Source organism: Etheostoma spectabile, unplaced genomic scaffold (assembly GCF_008692095.1).
Source record: "Etheostoma spectabile isolate EspeVRDwgs_2016 unplaced genomic scaffold, UIUC_Espe_1.0 scaffold00001847, whole genome shotgun sequence".
In the NCBI taxonomy this organism is placed as follows: Eukaryota; Metazoa; Chordata; class Actinopteri; order Perciformes; family Percidae; genus Etheostoma; species Etheostoma spectabile.
This window is the reverse complement of record NW_022602818.1, coordinates 19,820-33,439: the sequence shown is the minus strand read 5'-3', so window position 1 is coordinate 33,439 and position 13,620 is coordinate 19,820. Positions and strand designations below refer to the sequence as shown.

The following is a 13,620-nucleotide window of genomic DNA, read 5'->3' as shown; positions in this document are numbered from 1 at the left end:
TAGTTGAAGTCAGGGAGACTCTGGTTATTGGTCAAATTTACGGAAAAGTTGCAGTGATTGGTCAAAATTGGGGGTCGCACCAAAGTCACGGTGATTGGTTGAATTTGGGTGAATTACAATTACGACTGCGAAATGCGGAGGGACTGACACACACAGTGTGTGTTCAGAATAATAGTGAATAAAACAGTGAATAATTCTCAAAATCACCTTAGAATAGCTTTTAATTCTAAACATAAATACACTGGGAACGCTGCACATTCAATTCCAAATCACACTTACGTTATGACCTCAATAGTGTGTGTTTGTGAGTGAGGACTGTGGTGTGTGTTTGTCTGTGTGTGTGTGTCTTTGTGAGAAATGTATGTGTGTATATATGTTTCTGTGTGTGTGTACGTGAGAATGTAGGTGTGGGTGTGATTGTGTGTGTGTGAGTGTGTGTAACATGGTCGCCAGGAAGTCCTCCTGGTGTTCTAACACTGTCGAGATAACCTTCTTTAAACCACATTATTCTGCTGCTTTTAAATACAAAAATTTAAAAAATACAATGTTCAGTGCAAATCTTGTAACACAGACTGAATAAAGAATAAGGATACATTTGTGGTGACTCCAGTACCTATGAGATAACACAACATTGTTCATGGAGTACATCTGCAATTTGATAGTCTGTGATGTGTCATGGTTGCTACCATCTTAAAGCATGCCTTTTTGCTGTCAGAGGATTTCAACCTGCGCGGGAGCCCCCCAATGATTTCTAGTCCATCACCTTAGCCACTCGGCCACATAATCTGAAAAGCAGTGCCATACTGTTTGGACAAATGGTCATAACTTTTCAATTGTTAGTAGTAGTTACCAGACACGGCAAATGGAAATTGTAGTGCACTGTCTGTGTCTGTGGATCCATGTAGAGTCAGCTTAATTGATATGCTCCCTTTTTGGTTGGATAAAACACAACAATAAACAGTTAAAAAATAAAAACAGATAAAACACAAGAATAAACAGTTAAAAAATAAAAACAGCTAAAACACAAGAATAAAAAGTTACAGGGCATATACAAATTAAACATTAAAAAATGAATAACCATTTAAAGAAAGGCAACATCAAGAAGAATGGTCTTCAGCCTTGATTTAAAAGTTATTGAAGATGAAAGCATAGCCAAGTCTTTCCAAATCCTGTTGACACATACGTCCTTTAACCCTTGATATTTTCTTAAGGTGATGATAGGCTGACTTTGTAATTGTCTTAATGTGGCTGTTAAATTTAAGTCAACGACTTCACCAAGATTTCTGGCTTTGCAATCTCTGCAAAAAAATTAACTTTTGAAATTAATCTTAATGCCTTAATTTAATAAAAAGGAAAAAGAAAACAACATTTAAGGACACCAATGTCTTGTCTAGCGATGTGGTATAGTGGTGAGCATAGCTGCCTTCCAAGCAGCTGACCTGGGTTCGATTCCCAGCCGTCGCAGTGTAGTTTTCATTGTGTGGTTACTTGCTTTATTTGTCAGAAGTAACCAGAAAGGTTACTTGCCCAACCCTTTGATCAAATTTAGACATTTGTGGCAAACAGGTATGAGTATTGTTTTCAGGTTGTTGTGGCCGAGTGGTTAAGGCGATGGACTAGAAATCCATTGGGTCTCCCCACGCAGGTTCGAATCCTGCCAATGACGAAAGGTTTTCTTCCGAATAATGGCAACCAATGACACATCACAGTAACCCTAATTTCACTTGTGCCTTCATGGACATTGTTGTGTTACTTCATAGGTACTGGAAGCCAACTTTCTCCACCATTTTCTTATCTGTCTGTGTTTCAAGATTTGCAGTGAGCGTTGTATTGTCCAGCAGAAAGGGAACAGGTGTGGGAACTTTTTGACTATATGATATCGTATCGTAGCAGTGCAATCATTTGCCCAGGTTTAATTTCCAGCTACCGTAGTTGCATTTACAGGTTTTAAAGCCTCAACACACCATTTCAATTTCCTTGCGAGAGTCATCCCAAAAGGATTAAAGATATATCTGAGTCGATCTCAGAAAAAGTCAAAAGAATTCCAAATCTTCAGGGGATGTAGCTCAGTGGTAAGCTCATGCTTTACATGTATGAGGACCTGGCATCTCCAGCAGGTATTATGGTAGAGTCTTTAAAAGAGCTGCAGAAGATATTACCTCCTGTGGTAATCTGACTGGTAGACAGCACAACAAGCACTTTAAATTACATGTTTTACAGTTTCTATTTACAGTATTTATTACCTGTAGTGTAGTATATTTACTGTATTACACTCCAGTTTTTATGGTGTTACAGCAGGAATAAAAGTGTATGAGCACTGTATTTATTTATGGATGAATAGCTCAACATGACATTAAGTTTACTCTTCAGCAGGTGGAGAGACATTTCACTTCAGACACTTGCAACATCAGTTGCTTTTTAAACATCAACAGACTGGAAATATACTGCTGATACAAAACACAGGAATTAGCAGAGGATGGTTTCGTCAATCGACCTCTGGTTTATGGCCCAGCACGCTCCACTGCGCCACTCTGCTCTGCTAGCATCAATTAGGGGCTGGAAAATGTGTGATCGACATTTTGAGGGAGGTTTGGGAATCTGGCAACCAAGGTTCCACACATTTTACGGCTTGTAAAGTTACACATTTGGTAGACCTTGCAACTATCTTTTATTTGAGCTCCCTGATTACTCACACATTGATCATTCACATGTAAGACTTGTGATTGGCTGTGTTTTAAAAAAGGGCATTGTGAGTACAGATATAAACATCAGTAAGGAGTCAACCAAGTTGCCTCTTATATTTTAGTTTGGACACCCAGGAGGCTTACAATGTAAAGAGAGACCTGGTCGGCTAGAACTCTCCTCTGCTGGATCGGGCGTGTACTGCACCGCCTAATGAAAATATACACCCTTGACATATGGATACTCCTAATATTAATAATAGGCGTCTATTGCAATCTCGTCAACCTACATGTAGGTGTACCTATATTTAAATAAACAACAGTAGCAAAGCTTATGCAGCGTTTTTTAATTTTACCTGTTTTTTTTGTGAGGGACAACTCTGTCCGGCTTATTTATGTAGCATGGAAGCTAGCGTTAGCTAACTAGCAGCCAGCCTGCTTCCAAACAAATACTTTTTAATTATCTCAACACTTTTTTACCAGTCAAACTGAAAACTGGCGGTGAGCTCCAGGTCCTGCAGCTGCAGACGGACATGGATAGCTTCAGACCCGCTCACCACTATGGTGTTGGAATAGCAAGCTAGCGTTAGCAAACTAACCCGCTTATAAATAAATACATTTAATTATCCTAACACTTTAAAACAGTCAAACTGAAACACTGGCGGTGAGCTCCAGGTCTTGCAGCACGGACGGACCGCCATCATGGGTATAATGCGTGCCTTTTAAATTACATTTTTATTTTTTTTAAGCGGGCTTGTTGGTTAGTTTGCTAACGCTAGCTTGCTATTCCCCCAACACTGGCGGTGGCTCATGGGGGGTGCGCCGCTGCTATCGGTCTGGAGCTTTCCATGTCTCGCTGAGATCAGATCCCGTTGAAGTCGCAGCGGAGATTTCTAGCGATGTTTCCCCCTGGCCGAGCCCCACTGACGGCGGACCGTCCTGCGTCTCCAGCACCTGGAGCTCCAGTGTTTCAGTTTTTAACTGTTAAAAATGTTGAGATAATTACAAGGTATTTACAGTATTTAGAAGCGGGCTGGATGCTAGTAAGCTTTGCTAGCTTTCATGCTACATAATAAGCCGGACAGAGTTGTCCCTCATCTGGGGATAAAAACCCTGCTGCCCCCTCCCCCCCATCCTGTTGGCGCAGAGCTCCACAGACTAAGTCCCAGGTACACCTTAGTTTTGCACCAAATGTATCGCAAGAAGTTTGCAAAAGTCAGGGTGCAGACTCGCCGCTGTGGAAAAGTGATTGAAGTGAAAAAAAAATTAAATAAAGTACAAGTACAGAATTTTTTTCTACAAGCTCTCAAATCATATTCTCTAAGTGCTCCCATCACATCTACGCGCTCTCACATTTGCACCATATTTACCTTCATATTCTTTGTTGAACTTTATTGCTTACAACACCCAAAGCAAGTAAGCGCTGTGACTAACATTACTCTTCTGAAGTGATTTTGGAGAGGGAATTAGGTAAAATACTCTGGTTGACTAGCATGACACCATTGGATTCAATAATAATCAATCCAGGTAACGTGAATGACAGTGACGTGCATGTTGCTTCCTCTAAATTTCAGGTTGTGGTCGACTAGCGAGGCCACTCTCAGTTTGATAAACTGACCAGACCTGCATCCTCTTGTTTCTTGGGCTAGTTGTATTAGCTTTAGCCTGCTGGTAGCAGCTTTCTGCTTGGTTCTTTAAGCTAACTATATTAGCTTTAGCCTGGCTGGTAGCAGCTTTCTGCTTGTTTCTTAAGCTAACTATTTTAGCTTTAGCCTGGCTGGTAGCGCCTTTCTGCTTGTTTCTTTAAGCGCTAACTATTTTAGCTTTAGCCTGGCTGGTAGCAGCTTTCTGCTTGTTTCTTTAAGCTACCTATATTAGCTTTAGCTGGCGATGCAGCTTTCTGCGGTGGGAAATGGCCGGGAGACGTTGTGACGTTATGTTGCATTAATCAGGGGGTTTAGTTTGATTTGAGGAGAACCATAAACCCAAACTACTGTAGCGTCACTCACTACCCATCAAATACTATGACATCACTGTATCAGCGGCAGCTGTTGCCAACGGTAGGCTACTTTTCTACACACGGAGAGCCTCACTTCCCATACCAAACCCCGTCGGACTAACGTCACATCCACACGTTGCCCACATGGCTATCTGTCTTAAAGGGAACGTCGGATGGTAATAATCATGTAAAGGAGAAACGGTGAAAGGTTACTTTTCTATCAAGCAGCAAAAAGTATTAACGTCAACATCGTAACGTCCTGCAATGTGACTTTCGCGCATGCGCACATCGCGATGTCAATGCTAAAACACAATATTGTTCACCCCTAACTGACGGTATACTTCAGTAAGCTAGTTTGCCACTTTTATCTTGGGTAATGCCACATGTAAGTATCTTAGTTTATTTAGATACCCACATAGGTTATACTACGTACCCTGTATACAATACTTACGTGTTTCTTTATTTCATCTTACATTTTTTGCTAGCCTGTAAAAATCACCTGTAGTTATATTGTTTTACAATTATCTTTGTTTAATATCTGTGACTCTTCTATCTACTAACTGGTCATTGTGTTTTCTCCCAGTGTTCACCCTTTGTTAATCAATAACGTTTAACAATTGATCCCGTCGCCAGTGCTTGATGTGGAGGTTTAGCTGCTGGTCATTGCACAGCGTTCAGGGCGTCGTGATGACAAGACATCTTTCATGGTAAGTATTTCCAGGTGATCTCTGCACCTCTATCTCTGCACCTCGTGTTATTCTAATATTACCATGTAAAAAAATTGAAACAGGCAGTTTTGCATTTTCCACCACTGATTCATGGTGTTTTATTTCAGAAACTCCGGAGCATTTCCAAGTATAACTACACCTCTGTTTTTGTATTATTACCATGTAATTAAATCGAAACAGGCAGTTTTGCATTTTGCACCACTGCCTTCTAAATCTCTAACCATGCGCCATTTCTTGCCTAAAACAATATAACCAACAATATGTTAAATTAAATTTGATAGATCTAACTCCCTGATGGTCTAATGGCTAGGATTTGGTGCCCTCACCGCCGCGGCGGGGTTCTATTCCCGGTCAGGGAAGGTCAGGACTTAACAGATACAGATTTAAAAGAGCAAGTTTTTGGTTGATTTGTCAAATTCTTCCTCATTAGTTTAACGTTTTAAAGAGTACCATTTCTTTAAGTCAGACCCCGACAGAGGATGTCTCCTTTTGTCATCATTGATGGGTCATAAACACTTCATCTGCCTCCATCTCAATAACAATTCTTTTCATTTTTTCAAGCAGTAACTAAACCCCTAACCACATTTTTAACTGAAAACCAATGTATGTGAGTGTCAAGTAATGTTATTGTTGGATCCAGGTCCAAATTTGACATTATAGCGCAATGCAAAGGTGCATAACAGATTTTTTTTCTACATACCTGGAGCGATGCAAAGCAGGGGTGGCCAACTAGTCAAGGAACAGCAAGAGACTTGGTATTTAAGACTACAAACTGACTATGTGACAGATGTGTAATCTGTCATGTCCTGCCTTCTGAAGCTCTAGCCAGGTGCCATTCCTCGCCTAAAACAATATGAGTCATTCCAGTAAGTGAAAGAAAACTCACATCTACAAAGATAAATTTGAAAGATGTGACTCCCTGATGGTCTAGTGGCTAGGATTCGGCGCTCTCACCGCCGTGGCCCGGGTTCGATTCCCGGTCAGGGAAGTAAGGACTTGGGAGACTCAGGTGTGATGTTTGAAAAATAAGTTCCTGGATTTGATTTTGATTTGTCAAATTCTTCCTCATTTGTTTAAATGAACTGACAACATCAGTTATGACTTACAGTTCTCAAAGACGCACACAATCTCACTGGTTATCCTTTAGACAGCTAGTCTCTTTTCTTTTCTCTCACTTTTTGTCTCTGTCTGGCCTTATGTATTTGCTTGTATTACATCAAGTGACCTGCATACCAATGACCGTAAAGATTAATATGTACAGTACATGGTTTTCAGAACTGTACCTTCAGATAAAGGTAGGCCACTTGGGTTATCTTTGGGCTGCTCTATATTCACCTGCAGAATGATAAATCCTAAAGTTGGCTTACTCCAGATTATTTAAGCAACAAACGTCCCTAGGTGGACTTGAACCACCATCCTTTCGGTTAACAGCCGACTGCGCTGACCTATTGCGCCACAGAGACTGCATGTGTCTGATGTTTTTTTTATTTCTGATTCTGATGTAGAGATGGACAAACGACTCAAAAGCATAATACTTCTTGCCGTGACATAACAAGAAACAGTAGAAAAAAGAGGTCGGCGAGATAGAGTTCAAGACCCTTTTTTTCAGGACACCCAAACTTTGTCGCTCAATATGGCAGGAATTCTATGCATCCAGGGCCAAATGTTTTACCATTTCATCCACTACGGGCCCCTAAGGAACTTTACATGTGTTGACAATAAAGATGCTCACAAAACGCTGCACTTGGAATTGCGTTTCTCATGCACATTCATGTCCTCTTAAATACAAAGAACTGCTAAGTTCTTTATTCCCAATATCAACTCTTAGACATTAGTTCTAAATGAAAATACTAGTTGTCAGAAGTGGGATTTGAACCCACACCTCCAGTGGAGACTGCGTCTTGAACGCAGCGCCTTGGACCGCTTGGCCATCCTGACTGATCCAGCAGATCTTCAGTAGGACCTGTCTCAAAAATCATAATATAGTAAATTAAACATGTCATGATATAGTAGGTTCTCAGTCATGACTGAGAACCTACTATATCATGACATGTCTGACGGGCGCTACCTATACCATCCAAAACTGAGACTGCACTCCTTTCACTAACACTCCTGTATATTCTGTATAATCTGTGAATAGACCTCCTATATTTATATTTATACACTACATTTTATAGTCCCTTACAATTATTTACTTTTTTTTGCTTATACATATACTTTATACTCTGTATAATCTGTATAAATCTGTCATAGAGCTCCCATATTTATATTTATATTTTTACACAACATTTTTTAAAGTCCTTACTATTACATTTGCTTATACATAAAATATATACAATATTTATACCCTGTATAGCAATACTGGATAGATGTAAATCACATTTCGTTGCTTGTACTTGTGACAGTGCAATGACAATAAAGTGAATTGAATTGAATTGAATTGAATTGAATATGTTCAATGCCCGTATATGTTTAATGTATTCATATTTTCGTTATTTTCACAATGTTTATTCTTCTCATCGGGTAGGATTGCATTTTTTAGGAGGCATATTCCCCTGGGCCTGGTGGTATCTGGCTGCACCAGAGCACCTGGGATGTCAGGCTTTAAATCCCCACCTCTGAAAAGCGCCGCTTCTTAGCCGGATTATGTCTGGCCATGTCATAATATAGAGGCGAGGCCTCAAAACTGAGAATATATTGGGGCGTGATATTTAAATACAATCGTTTCTAGCCGCTGCATTTATCAATGTGCGATCATTCTTACGCTCTGATTGGTGTGATACGAACGTTTCATGAATCTCACGTGAAGCCTGTCGTACGTAGGTTAATAAATGAGGGCCATTAGCTCTAAGGATGTGCTTCAATACATAACTGAAGTGGACACTCTAATGAGTAGCACAATGGTGCAATCTGTTTACCTTGTCATAAGCTAAAGCCTTTTCCCAAGCTAAAGAAAACAAGGCGCTCTTCTGCAAAAGCACACCTGGGAGTGCTTGAGAGTTCTTTGAGGTGCAGCGTGATTTTAGGCTGAGATGCTTCGGGTGTGTTAAGGTGTGAGACAGCGATCAGGTGATAGAACCGGGGTATTGATGTCACATCCATGCAACCGATGGATATGATCAAAACCTGTAAACAGCCCAACCACATCACTGGAAAGTCAGCATTACTACAGGATCCTTACAGGTCAGTGGATGTCAATTTTTAAGATGCAAGAACTGACTTGCCACTTTTCATGGGCTGTCAACAACTTTTCCAGCAGGTATAACATGATTCATCTCACCATGTAAATCAGAGTTAGCAGAGGATGGTTTCAATCCATCAACCTCTGGGTCAGAGACATTTCCATGGTGCCAATCTGTTGAAATTCACCCAGATGGGACTTGAACCCACAATCCCTGGCTTAGGAGGCCAGTGCCTTATCCATTAGGCCACTGGGGTTTTACGTCCACAAAGCATCCCCATCACCAGTTCAGGAGAAATACATATACAGTTCTGGAGACGTAATGAAACAGTAACCTTGACCTTTGACCTCCAAAATCGAAATCAGTTCATCCGTGACTCCTAGTGGTTATGTATGCCAAATTTAAAGTGCTTCCCTCTAGGCGTTCAGGGATATTGCATTCACAAGAATTGGATGGACAGACATGAGGACACAGTCACCTTGACATTGAACCTATGACCTCCAAAATCTCATCAATTGATTTGCGAGTTCAGATGAATGTTTTTGCAAACTTTGAAGGAACACAAACATGGGCGTTGTGATAAGATGGTGCTGTCTATCGTTGTTTCTGAGATCAACAATACCTTCTAAAGTTGAATAGCTATTGCGTACCCGGTGATATTAGAGAAGAGCTCTCGTTGGCACTGTAGGCGGACAATTTAGAAAATTAAGTTACTTTAAACTTTAAACTGTTACATCTCCTCTGAATCACCATCTGCAAATTTCCAAGCCTCGTTGGCATGCCGACCACCATCTACAGGAGGTAAATCACTGGCTAGCTATGCAGGACTACCTCATACCTTTTACCAGGTCAGGTGGTTAATAGTTATGGTCAAATGAAGCTTCATTAAGGTTTCTTTTTATTTTATTTTTTATTTAACCTTTATTAACCAGGAAGTCCCCAGTTTCTGAACAATGTTCTTCATTTTCTGAACTTATTCACTCACTAGTGTTTTATTATTGGTTGTGCATCTGTGATTGCCCTAGAGGTCTCTCAGTCCAGCACCTCTCCCGCTCACCTTTGTTAGTTTTACACTGTCCAGCATAAATCGCTGACACCATACCTCACACTCATCCATGCATACACCATGCATACATGTATACAACCTTTGCACACAGTCTTTTGTCTCCCCTTTTCATGGGGTCATGACAAAGCATCTAGTGTGATCTTAGCCTTTGTGTGAGAACATAGGTCTCCACATACATTGTTTTTTATTAAGATTGACGACCAAATTGTTAGTTTTTCTGAGATTTTCCCAACCATTGCAATGTCTTTTGTTGCCTCGTTGGCGCAGTAGGCAGCGCGTCAGTCTCATAATCTGAAGGTCGTGAGATTAACCCTCACACGGGGCAGGTGTTTTAAAAAAGCTAAAAAACACTACTGCTGCTAAAATACAGTGACAGTTGGTTGAACACAAGCACATGAATGAAATTTGTCACTTTGGTTATTTCTGAGATTGATACAATGAAAGGAATTATTTAAGAGTGGTAGCAAACCAATACAAAGGGTTATAGACCATAAATGGTATGTCCTTGGACATACTATATCTAGCAGGGAGATGAGTACAGAGATTTGGGTGCTAGCAAGATGGATGTAGGTTGCCCATTGTTCATTTAGACTTACCAACAACATTGTTATGATACAAACCTGCTTGAAAAACAGTCACAATTATTTTTAAAGACTTGCGCATGGAACACACATGATATGATAGTGTCTGAATTTGTCCATGTCCATACAAGCATGTCAAATGGACAACTCATCTAGCAGAATGTGCAACTCTACGCCTGAACAGGGACCTGAACCCTGGACCCTCAGATTAAAAGTCTGATGCTCTACCGACTGAGCTACCCAGGCTTCAAAAGCAAGTGACTGTGGAAAAAACAATCTGCTGAACTACAGATTAAAGTGCAAGTAAATGAAGACCATTGAGCTGTTGCCATGATCACAGTCTTCTGGACAGCAGGAGGGTAGACCATAATTTGCACAATGCAACACCAAATGTTATTGCACAAACTGGTTGAAAATTGGCCAAAAAGGTTAATTAAAAAGCTCAAAGTCACAACTCATCATGGCGACTATCAGACTGTGAACATCCTGCAAACCTGCATGACAGATAACAATAGCGAGCACTTCATACATATCCCAGAATCAAGCTGTTGCCTTACCAGGGACTTGAGCTGTGGTTTTCTTTTTCGCTGAAAACGTTGATAACCTAATGCAATTTTATGGCTCCAGACAAATAAACTTTATTGCTGGTGAGTACAATAAAACAACTCTCCCTCTTGATCAGCTTCCTCTCGACGGAAAAAATCCACCAGATGACTTGCCATCCAAGCAGGGAGATCAGCACAGAGATTTGGGTGCCATCAAGATGGATGTAGGTTGCCCATTGATCATTTAGAGATAGCACCCGCATTGTTATGATGCAAACCTGCATAAAAAACAGTCACATTTCTTTTTAAAGACTTGTGCATGTTACTTAAATGATACAGTGTCTGAAAGTGTTAAGGATTGCCAAAGTGTACAATTTATCATGGCATCAAGCAAAATGTGCAACTGCACGCCTGAACAGGGACTTGAACCCTGGACCCTCAGATTAAAAGTCTGATGCTCTACCGACTGAGCTACCCACGCTTCTAAAAAAAGAGGGCTGTGGGAAAAAGAAGTGCAGTTATTGCTTCCTAAACCCAACCGTCCCATTGTTGTCCCACATGTCATGGTTAACACAAATATGCCCATTTCGTTATTTCACTAATTATTTGGCTGCTGGCTTTTCCTCCTCTTCCTCATCCCAGTCAGTCGCCGTAGTTCTAGTGCCAGGCTGAGACTTCGCTCCCCAGTGTGACGTCATCGCCGAATTGACTTAATAAACCAGCGAATACTAAAAATTACCAAAAACTAACTTTTAACATTATTTGGAGACATTTAAAAAATGATATATATACATATCTTGAGTGCTTTTTGTACCCAATAATCAACAGTGGTGGTTAACCCGCAACATTCTGAGACCAATTAATGCAAAGAAAGGACTGGAGCATTTATTGGAGAGAATAAGTAGGCTGACACTGAAGTATTGAGACAACAGTGACTGAAAATCTAATTCATCTACATATCGGTCTTCTTAAAGATCTAAATAGATTTTCTCACCTCAGAGTCATCTGGAGCACGTAACGATTAGCTTCTGTCCCTCTGAACCCTGAGTGACAATCACTCTGCAGTGAATCATATGCAGTTCCCCCCCCCCCCCGTCTGACCAAGACTATACTATCAGGGATCATTTCTAGAGTTTCTGACTTGAGGAATGTGTGTCTAAAGTGTTTGGTCTCGCTGACCACGATAAAGAGTCGTGATATTCCTTTCTGAGCGTGAGGCTGACAGAGAGTAATGATTCACTTCATATGCTCTCTGTCATTGATGATCGTTCTTTGCTTCTTTATGGAGTATTGAAGAAGGGAATATGTTCAGAGTGGTAGTAGCAGATATGTGGAAAACTAACACGTGTGAAAGTAATAAAACATACTAAGCTTTCTATTTAACTGAAGTTATAGTCAGTCTTGAAGAATGTCCAGTCCATGCTGGACAAGGTTACTTGAAAGGGTTAACACCTACTTTCTTGACTTTGTAATGCCTTATGTCCGGTGTAAAAACGTAAACTGAGTTAAGCCATAATTCATTTTTATTTCTACCTTTGCTTTTCCTACTTTGACATGTCAAAAAGGTGCATTGTTTGTAAGCCCATCTCTACACATCCATGTTCCACTCCCACAGGTGTTTCCACTTAACTAATCAGACTGTATGGCCTTTACAGGCTCAGCTTGATTGACATGTATTAAAGGGGTGGAACGGTCCGCTGAAGTCCCGGTGGACGGGATGGCATGTTGTAACGAGGTTTGAGTACATACAGCAAATACTTGAAGCCAGGTTACTCTACGAGTGGATACGGGGCATTGAAGGTGATGTGGAAATCCTGATTGATTCAGTGATTTTTTGGCCCTATTTGTATTTGGATCTAAAGGCTTGTTAACCACTGTAGGGAGGAGATGTTGGACAGTTTTTTTTGTCTCGTTCCAGTGATTGGCATGTCTGGGTGATGGCGTTGGATATGCGTTAGCATGTTGGATGTATTTCCACTCACGTACCAACAACGCCGACCCACAGTCCTCGTTTTATCCACCACTTTCTCACCTGTACTACTGGAACTGACTGGGAAACCAAAGTTTCCCCGTGGGTCGCCACCACTCGCCGTAGGAGAGGCTGCTCTTCCTTAGTGCTGCTGGCTCGGACTCATATGAAGGAAAATATAGAAGCAAAAGGTGAGAGCTTGCAGAACAAAAAAATCTGAACTTATATGTTTAAATTATAGCCGATAGATATCAGAGGTCCACCCATTACCTTAATTTTTATGCGTTGTACTTTTCCCTTGCTGGGTGAGTTAGGGAAACTGTTACAGCATAGTGGATTATTCTGTCCACCTCCACACGCGTAGTCTTCTCTTCAAGCAGACTTACTGCCTCCTGGTCTTGTCTTGACCTAGTCACCACTTTCTCATTTTTGTATGGCAGCACATCCAGCTGCAAGAGATTCTCAACAATCTGGAAGAGCTCCATGTTGGAAGGAACAGTGGACGTCAGAAGGCACTGTTGCGGCCGTAGCTGTTGCTCTACGATCCGTGCTGGGCTCTGAAACGTCCCCCCCAAGTCTGGTTCGAATAGTGAGTGGTCGACCTGGTGGACCGAGCTTCACTGGCTCAATGGGGGTGAGATGTGGATGATCAGCACCAATGAGAAGGAGTGGGCTGGCGTTCTCAAACTACTGAAGGGAGAGACCTGCCAGGTACTTCTACCTCTTCTGCAGACTGACTGGATAGGATTGATCCGCCAAGCCTAGGGAACCTAACCCGTTACTCCCAATACTGCCAGTCAGTGTACTGTATGTTTAGCTTATACAAGGTAGCAGGCACATTAAGACTTAACAGGGTAGCTACTTGTGGA

General features: G+C 41.2%; 4 non-coding genes across 4 annotated transcripts; 2 read left to right on the top strand and 2 right to left on the bottom strand.

Annotated features, from left to right (window-relative positions):
• The first annotated feature begins 6,324 nt into the window (after window positions 1-6,324).
• On the top strand, window positions 6,325-6,396 carry trnae-cuc (transfer RNA glutamic acid (anticodon CUC)). The gene has a single exon. It is a non-coding gene; the product is annotated as a tRNA-Glu (tRNA).
• An 867-nt stretch (window positions 6,397-7,263) lies between these two features.
• Window positions 7,264-7,346, bottom strand: trnal-caa (transfer RNA leucine (anticodon CAA)). Its single transcript has one exon. It is a non-coding gene; the product is annotated as a tRNA-Leu (tRNA).
• A 1,427-nt stretch (window positions 7,347-8,773) lies between these two features.
• trnar-ccu (transfer RNA arginine (anticodon CCU)) lies at window positions 8,774-8,846 on the bottom strand. Its single transcript has one exon. It is a non-coding gene; the product is annotated as a tRNA-Arg (tRNA).
• A 3,038-nt stretch (window positions 8,847-11,884) lies between these two features.
• Window positions 11,885-12,100, top strand: LOC116675364 (small nucleolar RNA U3). The gene has a single exon (XR_004328392.1). It is a non-coding gene; the product is annotated as a small nucleolar RNA U3 (small nucleolar RNA).
• Window positions 12,101-13,620: the final 1,520 nt, after the last annotated feature.